At 41.9% G+C, this 16,889-nt stretch overlaps 2 long non-coding RNA genes across 2 annotated transcripts; both read right to left on the bottom strand.

Annotated features, from left to right (window-relative positions):
* Nucleotides 1-1,406: 1,406 nt before the first annotated feature.
* Nucleotides 1,407-9,846, bottom strand: LOC137157796 (uncharacterized). Its single transcript, XR_010921242.1, has 3 exons — nucleotides 9,672-9,846; nucleotides 2,406-2,569; nucleotides 1,407-1,525 (listed from the first exon to the last, which is right to left on the bottom strand). It is a non-coding gene; the product is annotated as an uncharacterized lncRNA (long non-coding RNA).
* LOC137157797 (uncharacterized) lies at nucleotides 7,570-8,263 on the bottom strand. Its single transcript, XR_010921243.1, has 2 exons — nucleotides 8,192-8,263; nucleotides 7,570-7,831 (listed from the first exon to the last, which is right to left on the bottom strand). It is a non-coding gene; the product is annotated as an uncharacterized lncRNA (long non-coding RNA).
* Nucleotides 9,847-16,889: the final 7,043 nt, after the last annotated feature.

The following is a 16,889-nucleotide window of genomic DNA, read 5'->3' as shown; positions in this document are numbered from 1 at the left end:
GAGATTTTAGCTGGGGGCTGTAGGTGATGACCAGTGATGTTCTGTTGTTTTCTTTGTTGGGTCCATCCTGTAGTAAGTGACTTCTGGGTACCCGTCTGGCTCTGTCAATTTGTTTCTTCACCTCTCAGGTGGGTATTGTAGTTTTAAGAATGTTTTATGGAGATCCTGTAGGTGTTTGTCTCTGTCTGAGTGATCGGAGCAAATCCGGTTGTATCTTGGGGCTTGGCTGTAGACAATGGATTGTGTAATGTGTCCAGGGTGGAAGCTGGAGGCATGAAGATATGTATTGCGGTCAGTTAGTTTTCAGTATAGGGTGGTATTAATGTGACCATCCTTTATTTGTATTGTAATGTCCAGGAAGTGGATTTCTTGTGTGGACTGGTCCAGGTTGAGGTTGATGATGGGGTGGAAATTATTGAAATCCCGGTGGATTTTAGCTGTACACCAAACAGGTGTAATTTGTAAAATGAAAATGGCTGAGAACTTAAAAGTTGGACAGTAACAGATCACAAACCCAGTGATGATCAAATCTGGTGATATTCTGAACAAAGAAAGCTCTCAACAATTCTTAGTTGCAGCTGTCTCCATCACTTCACGTTGACTCAGACAGGCTAAGCTTCAAAGTGAGACACAGAGAGCAACAATCCTGGAAGGTTAGCATATAGACTAAAGAAGACAGCTTTATGTTTAAGGCCCTGGTTTACAACTCCCTAGATCCAAGTTCAACTCTCATCTCTGCCACAGACTTCCTGTGAGAGTATGGACAGGAAACTTGACCCTCCATGCCTCAGTCCTCCAGCTGTAAAATGGGAACAAGACACTACTACCTTTTTTTCTATTTAGGTAGTAGTCAGACTGTTTTACTATCTGACTGTACAGAGCCTACTACAATAAGGTCTCAATCTCAGCTGGCCTTCTAAGCATCAGTTTAATACAAATAATAGATTCACAGAATACTAGAGCAGTACATGTAGCAAAGGGTTGCCTTTGATTGTACATTCAATTTACCTCCTGGATGTAACTAACACCTTGTTCCTGTGCACTACAGAGTATATCCTAGTCAATGTAAAGAGGCATACATCATTATGGGCATGTCTTCGTATAATATATATTAAAGAAAGCCAGGCATATCGTACAAAGTTGATAGAATTTGACAATTAAAGTTGATTAGAATCAAAAAACTTTACGCAAGCTAAGTTTAAATAGATGGAGAAAATAAAATGATATTGAATTCATATTTAAAATCTCAGATGGAGAAAGCATTGTTTTTGAACTTACTGAAGCTACGTATGCTGCACAAATATCTGCAGTCTCAAAATGTCAAGTGACAAATTTCATAAATGAATATTTAAGTCAAGTAGTAATTGAGTTGATTTTTCCTAAAAGTGATAATTGAAGTGCTTTATTCTTTTTTTTTTTTTTTTACTGCCAACATAAAACAACATTGTGCAATTAGTACAAAATTACTTTCAGGAGTGACTAATCTTGGTTTCTGTTAAGTATGCACCAAATGCTGTGCTGACAACTGCAAAAAAAAAAAAAAAAAAAAAAAAAAAAAAAAAAAAAAAGTGAAAAATCTTCCCATAAGAAGGTGAGTATTTGCATTACAGGGCAATCAAAATGGTGTTAAGACAAAGAAACAGTCCAGTATGAAATGGCAATGAGAGACCAAGAGTACAATAGGAAGACATAGTAAATATATCACTGCTAGGTCTCTGGTTTATATCAAATTCCAAAACCTGATTTGGAATCCATTGATGACAAAGGCAAAGATCCTATTGACTTCAGTGGTGCTGAATCAAGCCTCAGATGAGTAACGACTGGATGCCCAACCTTAGGTCTACCAAAGCAAGTGGAAACAACTCCCACCAACCTGACTGGTGTAGGATCCAGCCTGAAAACAGTTATCAATTGATGGCTATTCAAAGGTTTATGTGAAGACTCTAGTTCTGCATCTCCTGCTCATCCTCCATAGGACTTACCCACATGAGCAGTCCCAGGAACCAGTGTAACAGACCAGAACTGGGCCAATGATTTCTAGTTTCTCATGTCTCATTGAATTAGCTTGTTTTATTACTCAGGTGATTGGGAGCTCTCATGTAGAGAAGGACTAGTGAGCATGAGCAAGTGTATTAGAACGTGGCCCTGTGGGTCTTAGCTGATACCCACTGAAATCACAGGTGTCCTGCAGTCTCATTCCCCGGTGAGCAGATGATCACCATTGTTAGTGACACAAACTGGCACACCAGCTGGCTATCGCAGGTGGCACAGCTAAAGATTGGGGAGGGGGTTTGGGATTGTCTGAGACAATGTGATACGCTGTCCTGGACAGCAAACCAGCCAACCATCAACTTGAGTGTTCTCACTTTGCCAGCTGCCAAAGCTACTGGTATGGAAACACTAACCTTGCTTGGTCACGTGTCCTTCCTCTCACCCCAGCGTATTCCATTAGTTGCTGACTTTTCAGAACAACGTAGCTGCTGGTGTCCGAGGAGAAGTGACGCTGTGAGAGCAGGGAGTGCTCAGCATTTACAGGGAGAAACCAGTGTTCTACAATTGAGGGGGGAGACTGGAGGAAAAAAAAAACTTTAGGGCTAGATTGTGACTTTGGTGATGCACCCACACAGAACCCTCTCTCCCCCTCCCCCCCCCCCCCACACACACACCCAAGTGCAGGCCTACGTGTGCTAGAGTCAGCAGGTGCATAGAGCCTGCTTACTTCCCATCGCCACAGCAGGTGGATGAAGACTTGGCTTCCCCTTCTCATTACAAGGCAGCAGCCAGTGCGGCTGAGCCAGTTACAGCCCATTGCCTCCACTCCCAGAGCCGAGCAGCACAAGACAATTGTTCCTCACAGGGGTAACTGGAAAAAAAAAAACCAAAAAACAAGAAACCACCACCTCCCAAAGTCACTTCTGGGCTGGTTTTGCTTATGCATCACCCCTTGCCCAGGATAGTGCTAAATGCACTGTCTAGCCTCAGAGGAACCATTTTCAATGGCCATTTAAGTGCTCTGCTGCAAAAATAGACAAGCAAACAGAACTTTGCAACAGGCATTCCAAAGTTATAGGTGCCCACAAGGAAGAACTTGATTCTGATCCCACTTTTGCTATTATGACACTGGTGTGAGAGAGCAGAATCACTCCCAAAGCCTTCAAACAGAGGTTCAAATATTGCATATTCGGTGTCCTCAAGTGTAGTCACCAGGGGAATTTTTTTTTTTTTTAAGTAGTCTTAAATATTAAATAAATCCCTATGTTTAAGCAGTTGCAAAAGAGACCACTAAAACACGTCGTCTGATGTTGTCAGTCTCACCTATCTTAGGTAATTTTGAGAGCAGTGAGGAGGAGTTTAGCACATTGCTAATTTCGAGTTGCTACAAGCTTCCAGGATCAAGTGGGATTTGACCTAAGGTTAAGAGGCCTTGGCAGAAATGTACACAGTGCTGACACACTTAGTTGACTGTAAGAACGAGGCCGTTAGGTACATGTTAAAGACAACAGAATGGTGTGTAAATGCAGAAGCAAGTTTCTGATGTGTAAGAAATACACTTGACAAAATATTACCAGGATACGTCTGAGAGGCAATGACTAGAGCCATTGAACTCAGAACCTAGATTACCAGAGTCCAACACTGTCTGTCCCCTGCCTCGTCCTCCTCTACCCTCTGTGTGTCTTGTCTATTTAGATCATTGGTTCTCAAAATGTAAGCCCTGACCCCGGCCTGGCGTGGAGCTGCGAGTCCCCTGCTTCCTCCTGGCGGAGGAACATGGGAGAGGGGATCGAGCAGTGATACACAGATATTGCTCCCCCCACCCACAACATTCCTCCATGCCCTCCTAGGGGGCTGTGAAGGGGGATGCAAGAAAACTCCAGGGTGCCCCGTATCCAGGTCACTTTCCCCACTTGGGCTGGTGGAAGGGGAGGGCAGAGAGCAATTACAAACTGCCATCTCAATGCTTTGTGGTCGGCCTGCCTTACTAGGTCAGGGGCAAACTATTTGCACCTCCCCGCTCCCGCTGGGATAAATTCAGCCCCAAGTGAATACGTTTTGCTAATGAGGAAAAATGGAATTTAGTGATTGCAAGAGATAGTTGACTTAGATGCTCACCCAACCTGTTGTGTGAAAATCGATTCCGCAACCCTTAGTCATGCTGAGTAGTACCTCACATGTTACGTGTAGTCCCATTGACTAACTGGATAACTTGTAGAATAAGGTACTATGTAATGTGGCAGATTTTGGCCCTTTTGATCAATTCCTCCAACATTCTGGTTCACTGGATCTCAGCTACGATATCTGAGGTAAGGAACACCATTTCCAGGTAAGTCAACATGAGGCATTACCAGAGGGGTAGCCATGTTAGTCTGTTTTTTTTTTTTTTTTTTTAGCAAAACAGCGAAAATCCTGTGGCACCTTAAAATTTATGCCCAAATAAATAGGTTAGTCTTTAAAGCACCACAGGACCCTCACTATGATGCATTATAATTATGACAGACTGTTCAGGATTCCTGGAACTGTGAGCCACAGCGTTACCCCTCTGTCTTACCAAGAGAGAGGTTTACTGCTGCTTAGCTGTGTGTCAGCTTCCTTTCCTCCTTGCCTGCAAACCCGTCGAGACTCTGCCAGTCTAAACCTTGCCTGTCTTATAACAGTGAACCCCAATTCCTGCGTTCCCCAGAAGTGTCTCTCTGCAGCATCCAATCCCTCTCACTGGACAATCAGAGATGAGATTCACTGCCCCCAAAAGAGGCAGAGCATACGCCGGCCCATTAGCTTAGCTAAAGACTCACACTTCACTTGAGTACACAGCACTAAGATTGTTAAACTTATTCTTGTGATATTACAAAACTAACAGATTTAAGTGATACTAAGCAGGAGAAAGACAGATATGGTTACTAACAAACAAAAACAAGCTTTTAATGACTAAAACTTAGTGTTAGCAATTTACAATCTTTGCCTAAGCAGTTGTCTCACTCACTTGCCAGCATCTTTAGCCCTCCAGGCCAGGGGACTCAACATTCACAGACATCAAAGAGTGCTGTATCTTGGGTTTAAGTGATGGCTAACTAAAATGCTTTTTTGCTCCCCTCTTTTACCTAAGGTCTATTGTCCCTGTCTCAAAAACCAGGAAGGATTCCTGGTGTGCACACTGTCCGCCGCGCCCCCTCCTCTCCCGCGTATGCTCTGTAAGATGCCAATTGTTAGCTTCATAGTACATTTACATATATAGAGAACAAAGCTTTCATTGTCCTTTGCTAGAAATCAAATTGGTCAGACAGATAAATGCACATTACTTTGTCCACAGCAGGCTGGATTTATGCCCTGCCTCCCAAACATTTCAAGAACACAGTTCTAGCACATACTTCACTGTGTACAAAACCACACATCAGTACAGATTTCTGGGACCAGCATTTCACCAGTTTATATATGAAAACTTACTGGACACCTCTTCGAGACATGTTACCACAAGCATGCTGGGAGGAATGAGCGTGTAGCAGTTTAGCATCCACCTCCCATGGTCTTAGCCTCCTCTGCTTTTTCCATAAAAGCATCTGAGGCAGAAAGCTTTTTTGCCACCGAGGAAGGGGCATTACTACCATTGTCATTCATTACCGTATATTTTGTACTATAAATGTCTGTCGAAGCTCTTATTGATTGCTAAGAGGCTATTCAGGAAGTTCTCAATCTTTGAATTGAAGATATTATTGAAAACTTACATTAGATGGACAAACTCAAGTATCTAGCTCCACTTGAATTCTAGGAAGCAGAGAGCACATTTTTAAAAGTACTTTCTGGTTCATTCTCGCTCTTCAACTGGAGCCAGCATAGGACCTCTTATGTAAACCAGAAGTAGTAACTGAAGTATATGATTTAATAAATTCATCAGCATGGGGAGGAAGAAGTTACTGATCTCTCTTGAATGACTGAACAGGAAGAGAGGGAAAAAAATTATCATCAATCTAATCACTTTTGGACACAGTGCATGATGAGAACATATAGTTCAGTTTTCATAACAAGGGAGAAAGTTTCTTGAAAACAACTTCTCTTTTTTCTGTGTTTAGCATAGATGTTTTTCCTGGTGCCCTCTATTCTGCAATCATTTCAGAAAGCAGTTCCCCAATTTCTTTTAGTTTTTGCAGATGAAGATAAAGAGGTATGTTAGCCAGACAGAAGGATGTTAATTTTTCAGAGGTGCAAGATTAATTATGATTCCCAAGCCTTACTGCAAAATTAGCACCACCAAAAGAATTACCCGGACTAGTGTGAAAGCTAAGGTGCACAAAAGAAAAACCAGGTTACTTGTGACTTTATGACTGATTAACTCCATTTCTCCTGGTCACAATAATGAATCACCAATTTAACTTCACACTTCGGTAATTACCCACAAGCATCAAGATGTCAAGTGGAACAAAACAAAACATTAAGGAAACTTGAATTGCACACATTACCTTTGCTTGCTGATATTTTTTTTAAGCTAAAGAGCCATGAGTCGAGCAAAAGGTAGAAGGATTTTTCACAATATAAATATCCTGTAACAAACTTTTTCAAATACCTTTCAAATAAAATATTTGGATTATGAATAAACACCATCAGCAAGGCCCTCGGAAAACTAAGGTTTCTATTAGGAGGTGAACACAATTAAAGTGAAACCATAGACTGGATCTCTTTGGAGGAAGGAAAAAATAATAAATCAGAAATTCCTGGAAACTAGAGGTAAAAGTCAGCTAGCTGTACATGTACTAGCATTCAGTGACATACAACTATCTCTAGGAAAGACAAGACAGGGAACTGCCTTCTATTTAGTACCAGCATTGAGTGGCCATTTTTAACTCCATTTTCAAATCCCAGGAACAAATTCCACATAACTACAGATCTAATTTGCATGGGTAGTTGCATCAATTCCACATAACAGTTCAGTAGTTACTACTTTTGTGCGTGCAAATAGAGGCCAAGTTCTTGACCCAATGAGAGTTTTGCCATGGATTTCAAAGGGAACTAGGCTTTGGTTGCATGTGTCAATTTAGACATGCAGTTGTGTTTAGATTTTGTTTAAAGACATTGCAGCCCCTGGCTCCCAGGATTTTGAAAAAAAGTCAGGCTTCCCCATATTGTTCAGATGTAATTTTTGTATTCCCATGTGCGTATGCAAGAGATAGGAATGCTGTCAATTATTCTTCTACATAAATTGAAGCACACCTGGGACTTTTAAGGCATCAGGGAGTTTAAAAAAAAATGCCTGTTGTTGCTTTAACTCTGTTCCTGCTGAAGTCAGGGGACGTTTTACCAATGGCTCCAATGGAGCTTTAAAAAGTTTCATCTTTTTGTTCAACATAATAAAAAACAAAAACAAAAACAAAAAACAATCAGTCATAAAAAAGGGGAAGGTGAAAGATGACTAGTTTCATGTCTGCCTCAACAAGTTTACTGGTGGCCTGCTTCCCCAAGAGCAGTGCTACTCTGTTTTCTATAGGTAAAGAAGGAGAACCTTGCCCCCCTCCCCCCCACACACACACTTTTGTCAAATAAAAAATTGTCACAGCTTTCCAAAAATTGACATTACAAACCATAAACAAGCTATGCAAATCTCATTTACCGAAGGATTATTTTTGCTTTCATTTTGGAAATGTGAACATAACTCCAGCGTTAACCACTTCATCACTTGATGGAAACTTAGGGAATCACAAAACAGCAGTCCCCTGACGGTGCATCGCAATGGGAACATTTCCACGTTGTATCAATATGCAAGGATGTTGCTTCGTCAGGATGAGACAGTCATACACTGATGACACCTTATAACAGGACAGATTCCCAAGGTTCATTTTAGCATTCCCTGGGAAGAAAGGCATTTGCCCTGTTAGGATGTGTTCACCCTGCACAGTGACCCAGTCACAGCAACATTCTGGTTTTAACTCACCCCTCTAGCACTGTCCTAAGACCCAGACCCTGAGAGCTTGCTGACCGAAGTCACACTGACTTGTGTATAGACAGAATGGGGGCTCGGGCTCAAACCCGAGTCAAAGTCTAGGCTGAGGGTGCAGTGTAGACATAAACCCTGATTCTGTAGGTAAGGCCAGAAAGAATCACCAGACCATCTAGTCTGACCTCCAGTATCTCACAGGTCACCAACACCACCACTCCCACCCCTCCAACAAAAGGTCAACAACCAAAATTAGACAAAAGTCTTACAGACCTCAGTACATTATTGTGTGCCACAAGCAGAAAAGAAGAGAATCCAACGTGCACCAATGCTGGAGCACTTACAATGGCAAGGAATGAGTGAGATTTATCCAGATGATCCTAGGAAGACACACATTGTGCATGCTGCAAAGGAAGGCAAAAACCCCTGATCTCCTTTTCCCACATTTAAGCTGTGGGTTCCACTTTCAAGAAGGCGAGAGAGAGAGAGAGACCGGGAGAAGGCAGTTCAGTGAGGGAGTGCTAGTCACACACATTGATGCAACAAAAGCTATTTGAATAACCGCATAGCGTGATGGATATCCTAACGCACACAGGGTGAGGATTTATCTTCCGGAGAAGAGCTCAACCTTATGTTAGTGTTAGAAAGCGACAGAGTCAAACGTATCTCCCTATCTTCTGCTGGCCATCTTCACAGGTGTGCATTCTTATGTCCCCAGTACACCTATGGCAGCCTGCCAGTAAGATTAAGTTGTTTACCTAAATTGATTTAAAACCTCAGTTCAACCTTTCTACTTATTTACATATCATATGGAGCTTAACAATTAGCAAATTAGACACATCATGTGCAAATCAATGCAAATTACTGGTTCACATACACACAATGTAAACTTCATTTTTCATGTCAGGATGTAACCAGCCCCCAGTCAAGAAGCGCATAGATTTAAGCCCTGAGGTAAATGAGCTCTTCTGACACAGTCCATAGCTTTTTCCACATCTGGCACAAGCAGTTAGAGACTCTCTCTTTTTAATCCACTCCTCTCAGTTAGTGCTTATCCTATCAAGTCAGAGTTAGTGCGTATATTTAATAAATCACTTCTTTCCTTCAGAGACATTAAATTGGGCCACTCTTCCCCTATCCAAATTGTGCATGGATTCAAGGTTTGTGTGTCCATCCAGATTAGACATGTTGGGTTCTTAGGCAAGGCATAGATGTTTGATTTGGAGAGCACATGGAGATGACAGTGCTATTTATAGATGACTGCAATTTTCTACCACCTGCCGTACACCTTTTCTACCACCTGCCAAACAACTCTCCCTTCCTCAGAGCTAGGAGATATGGGGAATTAGCTGCACAGCTCCAAGAATCATTGTGAACCAGAGATAGCCTTTTGCTGTGTGGGGGGTGAGGAAGAGGAATGGAGAAAAAGGTTGATAGATGGCCTATCCAATCAAAAAATTACAATGCCTCCTGTAAGCAGTTACACTTACCACCACCCCCACTTGAGGCTCCTCCTCAATCCATCCTGGAGGCTCAGCCCCACTCTGTGCCCCATAGACCTTCTGTTGGGATTTTGTATCCCTTTCTTGGGGCTGGTAGGGGAGCCCAAACCCCATCATCTTCTCTGACTCACAGACCCTGTGTTAAGCAACTAGGTCTGTGACTTTAGATGTGCTACTGCTTCCCTGGATCACTTCCTACCTCCAAGCCCCTTGTGCTGTTTGCCAGTAGCTTGTGGTTAATTCAGCCTCACCTGTGGTTTCCAAGCCTCAGGCTTCTTCTTAGGTCCTCCCCAGCTCCTTGTTCCTCACCTGGAATGCCAACCCATCCGGTTGCTTCCCTGGACTCATCACAGGGACTCGCTCCATCCCTTTGGCTCTCTTCAGCCTGCCTTTGCCAAGCCCCTCTCCAAGAGAAGGCACATCCTACCTTCTATCATCTCCTTTCACTGGATTTCCTTCCTGCTTTATGTTATTTCCACCCTGACCCTTCCACAGCTGGAATCACTAATTGTAACTGAGTGCAGGACAGGATCAGCTGGGGGTTAAATGCTAGGTCATAGGCAAAACAGCCTGACTCACCTTCAAGGGCCAGCCAACCTAAACCTAAACCTTCCCCTTTTTACAGCTCAGGTGCACAGGCCTCAGCATTTGGGTCTAGGTGATAGACCTTTGGGTCTGACCCTTATATGCAGCAGTAACAGAAGTGCCATACAACAAATTATTAATCAATATCTTGCCTTTATAGATTGAAAGTTAGACTGTCAATGTGCTATAAACATAGCAATGTGTCTGAGTAATTATCTAGAGATAAAACCCAGGAACCAGATTTAAAAGCAGCTCTGAAGGAAAAACAACTCCATTTGGAATGGAGAAAAACAAAATCACATCCAATGCCTCTGATCACAATTCGTTCTGCTTTAGAAGATGTAGTCTCACTAAGAACCAAACAAAACCTCACAAGTTAGCTACAAAAGAGGCTGCATTTGCTTTGGGGAGACTTTCAAGATCTATAAGAGGAGAGGATTTAAAATGCTAATCTGTTGAATATAAGACACACTTTTGGAATCTGTTTTCTGTAGCAGCCAAAAAAGCAAAGCAGCTTGTTTTAATAGCTCCTCCCTAAGGGACCCTGGTTCAGAGCAGCTGCACCAAGTTCCACTTGTTTTCACCTGTACAATGAGGCAGTCCTGGAAGCTGATAAAAATTCTCAGATGAGCATATCTGATATGCGAGAGGCAAAGATCTTCAAGCAGAAAAGCTTTGCTTCAAAGCTAAAGAAAGGTTGTTTTTTTTTTAGTTCAGTCTGATCACAGTTTAAGCAATACAACATCCCAAAAAGCTGTGAGATCATGAATCTGGCCTTCTCATCAAATTGCACAGCTCATGCCACCCAAGTCTGACTCAGAGGTAAATTCTGATGTGTTGCAGTGAGAACTAAGCTGCCTTGCATACAAGATGTGAATTCATATTATGCCTTTCTCTGCACAACCTGAAATTCCAAAATCTAACAGGAAAAAATAAAAATCAAAGTCTTGCCTTTTAGTCAATGCATAAAGTTTTGGGGAAACAAGCATGCAATGGTCATGGCAATATGTTCAAGTTTATCCAAAGAAACATTCTTCCTTTGGTTTGATCACACAATTAAACAAGACACAGAGTTTATTTTTAGATGTTGAGAAATAACCATGCAAATCTCATTCAGTAACGTTCTGCCTAGTGTTTTATCCATTGCAACTGTTGGCAAATTCACAAACCTAGGATTGCAAACACAGAGATACCCTGAATGCAGAATGGACATTTAAACTGGCCATCATGGAGTGAGTTTTTCCAAAACCCCTAAATTCCATTGGTACAGCAGGTCAAATGTGTTAGAAATAAACCAACAGGTTGTCCCTGGGGTGGATTGAGGAGACGGAACACTTTATTGCCTGATTGTTTTATTTTGACGCTGTGAGTGAGCAACTAGGGGGTTACTTTATAATTTTTTAATTTATAACAGTATGTAGATGTATACATTTTGTGTAACTTTTTATAGACTTTTATTTGGTTACATTAACACCTATATAATGAATATTAACAACTACATGATGAATACAATTATACCTGCCCCTGTTTGTTGTTTACAGAATTACCATACAGAGGGCAGGCACATCACCTTAAAACCTATTAATTTTACACTAACATTCTTTGAAGTAAAGGCATGCTGGGGGGAAGGAAGATAATGCTTTCTTCCCACCAAAGGCCTTACACAGGAGGGGGAATAGTTATTTTGTCAGCCTTATCCCCTGCGCAGATGGCCAGGAAGGGAGGAAAAGAAGAATCCAAGAGAGCTGGCTGTATCTTAAAAAAACTTTATTGAGGGTGCAGGAACAAACCATCCTGATGTGCAGAAGGAATAGCAAATATGGTAGGTGCCCAGCTTGGCTTAAAAAAGAAGTCTTTGGTGAGCTTAAACACAGAAAAGAAGCTTAAAAGAAGTGGAAGCTTGGTCAGATGACTAGGGAGGATTATAAAAATACTGCTTGAACATGCAGGAATGAAATCAGGAAGGCCAAAGTGCAACTGGAGTTGCAGCTAGCAAGGGATGTGAAAGGGAACAAGAAGGAATTCTACAGGTATGTTACCAACAAGGGGAAGATTAGGGATAGTGTTGGCCCCTTACAGAATGGGGGAGGCAACCTAGTGACAGAGGATGTGGAGAAAGCTGAGGTACTCAATGCCTTTTTTGCCTCTGTCTTCACAGACATGGTCAGCTCCCAGACTACTGCACTAGGCAGCACAGAATGGGGAGGAGGTGAACATCCCTCAGTGCTGAAGGAACAGGTCCAAGACTATTTAGATAGATTGGACATACACAAGTCTATGGAGCCAGATGCAATGCATCTGAGGGAGCTCAGGGAGTTGCCTGATGTGATTTCAGAGCCATTGGCTATTATCCTTGAAAGCTCGTGGCAACTGGGGGAGGTCCCTGATGATTGGAAAAAGGCAAATATAGTACCCATCTTCAAGAAAGGGAAGAAAGAGGATCCAGAGAACTAAAGAACGGTCAGCCTCACCTCAACCCCTGGAAAAATCAAGGAGCAGGTCCTCAAGGAATCCATTTTAAAACATTTGGAAGAGAGGAAGGTGAGCAGGAACAGTCAACATGGATTCACCAAGGGAAAGTCATGCCTGACCAACATGATTGCCTTCTATGAAGAGGTGACTGCTTCATAGATGTGGGGAAAGCAGTGGACATGATATACCTTCACTTCAGCAAAGCTTTTGATAACAGTCTCCCACATTATTGTTATCAGCAAGTTAAAGAAGTATGGGTTGGATGAATGGACTATAAAATGGATAGAGAGCTGTCTAGATCATCGGGCTCAACAGGTAGTGATCAATGGCTCCATGTGTAGCTGGCAGCCGTTCACAAGTAGAGTATCCCAGGGGTCAGTCCTGGAGCCAGTTTTGCTCAACATCTTCATTAATGCTCTGGAGGATGGGGTGGATTGCACCTTCAGCAAGTTTGCAGATGACACTAAGCTGGGGGGAGTGGTAGATACCCTGGAAAGTAGGGATAGGATACAGAGTGACCTAGACAAATTAGAGAGTTGGGCCAAAAGAAATCTAATGAGGCTCAACAAGGACAAGTGCAGAGTCCTGCACTTAGGACGGCAGAATCCCATGCACAGTTACAGACTGGGGACCGACGAGCTAGGCAGCAGTTCTACAGAAAAGGACCTAGGAGTAACAGTGGATAAGAAGCTGGATATGAGTCAGCAGTGTGCCCTGGTTGCCAAGAAGGCTAATAGGATATTGGGCTGCATTAGGAGGCGCATTGCCAGCAGATCGAGGGAAGTGATTATTCCCCTCTATTCGGCATTGGTGAAGCTTCATTTGGAGTATTGTGTCCAGTTTTGGGCCCCCCACTACAAAAAGGATGTGGACAAGTTGGAGAGAGTCCAGTGGAGGGCAACAAAAATGATGAGGGGGCTGGAGCACAGGACTTATGAGGAGAGGCTGAGGGAATTAGGCTTGTTTAGTCTGCAGAAGAGAAGAATGAGGGAGGATTTGATAGCAGCCTTTAACTACCTGAAAGGGGGTTCCAGGGAGGATGGAGCTAGGCTATTCTCAGTGGTGGTAGATGACAGAACAAGGAGCAATGGTCTCAAGTTGCAGTGGGGGAGGTCTAGGTTGGACATTAGGGAAAAGTTTTTTACTAGGAGGGTGGTGAAGCACTGGAATGGGTTACCTAGGGAGGTGGTGGATTCTCCATCTTTAGAGGTTTTTAATCTGTGACTTGACAAAGCCCTGGCTGGGATGATTTAGCTGAGATTAGTCCTGCTTTGAGCAGGGGGTTGGACTAGATGACCTCCTGAGGTCCCTTCCAACTCTAATATTCTATGACTCTAAGAGAGATAACAGTCTCCAAGTAGAATTCATACCAATTAGCAGAAACAAGGTTTGCCCGTGCCATGACCCCGTTCCTTGTAGTTTAGGCCAGGCCATTTGTCCAGCTTTTTACTATTTACTCTCCTACAAAATTTTAAAAAGTTATTTAGCTGCCTACAGATGCAAATAGGTGCTTTATGAAATTTTCCAAAGTGCCAAAGCAGGTTAGGCACCTATCAGCATCTTTGGGCATCTAAATATCTTTGAAAAGCTAGCCCTGGGACCATCTTTCTCTTCAGTGTTTGTACATCACCTAGCACAAGAGGGCCCTTGTCCATGACTGAGGCTGCTAGGTGCTACCACAATACAAATTATTAGGCACTTTCTAACAAAAGTTAATAGAACTTAGGCTCCTAAGTCACTTGTGAAAAATTTGATATCTGGGTGTAATACATTTCTCGGTTTGATATCAAAGTATTTTGACTGAATCAGAAGTCTAATAACTGAAGCTAAAATGGCTAATATTTATCTTTTATATATATATATATATATATAGCTGTATCTTACATGTATCTTTCTTTCATGCGCTAGTATAATGAATAACCTTCAGGGAGAATAACTGGAGGTTGAGGGAAGTAAGAAGTTTCTTTTCAGTTTGTGTTGATGGACACTCACGTTAAAGAAACAAAGAGAGGGAGATGGGTTTGTCTCGTGTATTAGGAAACAGGTCAAGACTGGAATGAGATTGGAATGAGTTAAAACGTAAGTTAGCTCAGAAGAAGAAAGACACTGACAATTTTCCAGTGCCTCTTCTATTATCAGAAACAGTGTTCTGAAAGCTGTATACATACTGCTGTAGCTTGATGTACTAATCAAACAGCCCAAGGACAGAGCCAATTGAAAAAAGGGAACTTCTGCTGCAAAGGGAATCTGCTAGTTACACAACTCTGCTGGTCCCAAAAAGTCAGAATATCAAAACTTTTTTGTGGGAAGAAAAGTTCAGAAAAATTTGTATTTAGAAATGTACAGATGTTTCATCCTATGATGCACCATGGCAGCTTAACCATAGGGAGAGACCCCCGATGTCTCATGGGAGATTGTCCAGGAAGCAAGAGCTATAGGGGAGAATAGAGGCATGAGGGGATTGAAACTACAGCTCCCCAGAGGCACCTTGACAGCGCAGCAGGATGTGAAGAATAATGCAGATGCAGAATGAAACATTTTTGTTTCAATTTTTTTATATGGAAAATTCCACCCAAACTCATGGGAAAAGCTTGAAGATTTCTATTTTGACAAAACACTGTTGGACTGGGAAAACGTTCCATTGAAACAGATTTTGCTACATAAAATCTTGCTCACCTTGGAAGCATTGGAGTGATAATTAGGTTTTGTCTAAAGTTTTCTATTGAAACTTTTTTTTTTTAAATGGAAAACCATGTTTTTAGATAAAGGTCAAAATTTTCTGTAGGGGAAAAGAAAATCCTAAAGCCACATTTTCTTACCAGCTCTAATTAAGGAGAAACTGTTAATATTTTTCTTTGATAGAGCACAAACAAATTTATCAATAAGCAGCACATGCATGAGATTTCTTCCTGAAATAACATAAAGTTAATTTGTGGCCTATAGCGAAAGCCTTTAGGTGAGTGCCCTACCCACCAGGTTATAGAGTGATTCTATCTCTCGGTCTTTGGCCTAATTAATATTTAATTATTCAAGTATCTCATTAAAGTGAAAACTTCAATGGGAGAGATGGAGCAAGACTCATATCAGAATATCCCATAGTCCAGTAACTAGGGAGTTCCTTGAGAAGGAGGGTTCCTTGTTCAAACCCTTTCTCCTCATCAGGCAGAGGAGGAGTTCTTACATCCCAGATGAGTACCCCACCCTAAGCTAAAGGTTATGAGGGTGGTCCTCTTCCCTCATCTATTTTGTATAGAGTATGACTACATGGGTATGAGAAGCAGAGGATTGCCTATCTTCCCCTGGATTATGGATCATGCTGGCTTAAGTGAGGCATCTGGATGCCAACAGCAAGGAAGCAGTATGCATAGAATCATAGAAGATTATGTTTGGAAGGGACCTCAGGAAGTCATCTAGTCCAACCCTCTGGTCAAAGCAAGACCAACCCCAACTATATCATCCCAGCCAGGGCTTTGTCAAACTGGGCCTTAAAAACCTCTAAGGATGGAGATTCCACCACCTCCCTAGGTAACCCATTCCAGCTTCACCAACCTCCTAGTGAAAAAGATTTTGCTAACAGTTTTTCTGCAGGCCCAGATGAGAGAAACATAGGCATTTAAGAAGTTTTTACAGCAGAAATTTAGGCATTGAGTTTAAGTGCCTGTAAGATTAGTCAGCAACCAAGCTCTGTGGATCACAGTGGTGCCTTGAACTGGGATTTAGGCGTGTAAATCTGGAGTATTGGAATCTAAGTGCCTTTGTGGATCTCAGCCTAGGTGTCTAAGGTCTTCCCATGAGTCATTAAAAGTACCATAGACCACAATAATTATGAAATTAGTCTAAGTATAACAGAATGCAAAAAAAAAGTCCAAGAAGCTACACATGTATTTTGGTGGTTAAAACAACAATACCTTAATAATTATTGGAATAATAATATTGTATCATTTGAGAAATTGTATGTGATAATGCAATTAAAGGTAGCATTGCAATGGACGTACACAAGAGGAGAGAGTTACTGGTGTTCCTGCAATTTTAATACTGGTGTTTCCGGTCTTTGAATGCTTGATCATGCAGAATATTTTCCTAGGGAATAATGAAAAGGTAAGATCTTCCTTCTTTAGCTTCCTAATCAGTAGGAGACATAAAATTATAGAAGCAAGTGATCACATGTTCCCTTCTCCACTCTAACCTTATGTCTATTATTATGAAACTGAATAAAAGGAACAAAAATAGAGGCATTACAGCTTCCAGCTTGCTCGAATCCTTGATCAATGAGATCTCTGGGATATCAAATTCAGCAGCACAATGTTAATCAAGGGCAGCAACTTTTATTTGCAATGATTAAGGGTCATGTCAGGGAAGATGTATCCCTCTGATTGTTTATGGTTGTCCACATCTGACAATGATTAAAATCA

This window comes from Emydura macquarii, unplaced genomic scaffold (genome assembly GCF_026122565.2).
Source record: "Emydura macquarii macquarii isolate MOO-44397 ecotype Brisbane River unplaced genomic scaffold, CSIRO-AGI_Emac_v2 contig_1568, whole genome shotgun sequence".
Taxonomy (NCBI): domain Eukaryota; kingdom Metazoa; phylum Chordata; order Testudines; family Chelidae; genus Emydura; species Emydura macquarii.
This window is presented reverse-complemented; position numbering and strand designations above follow the sequence as displayed.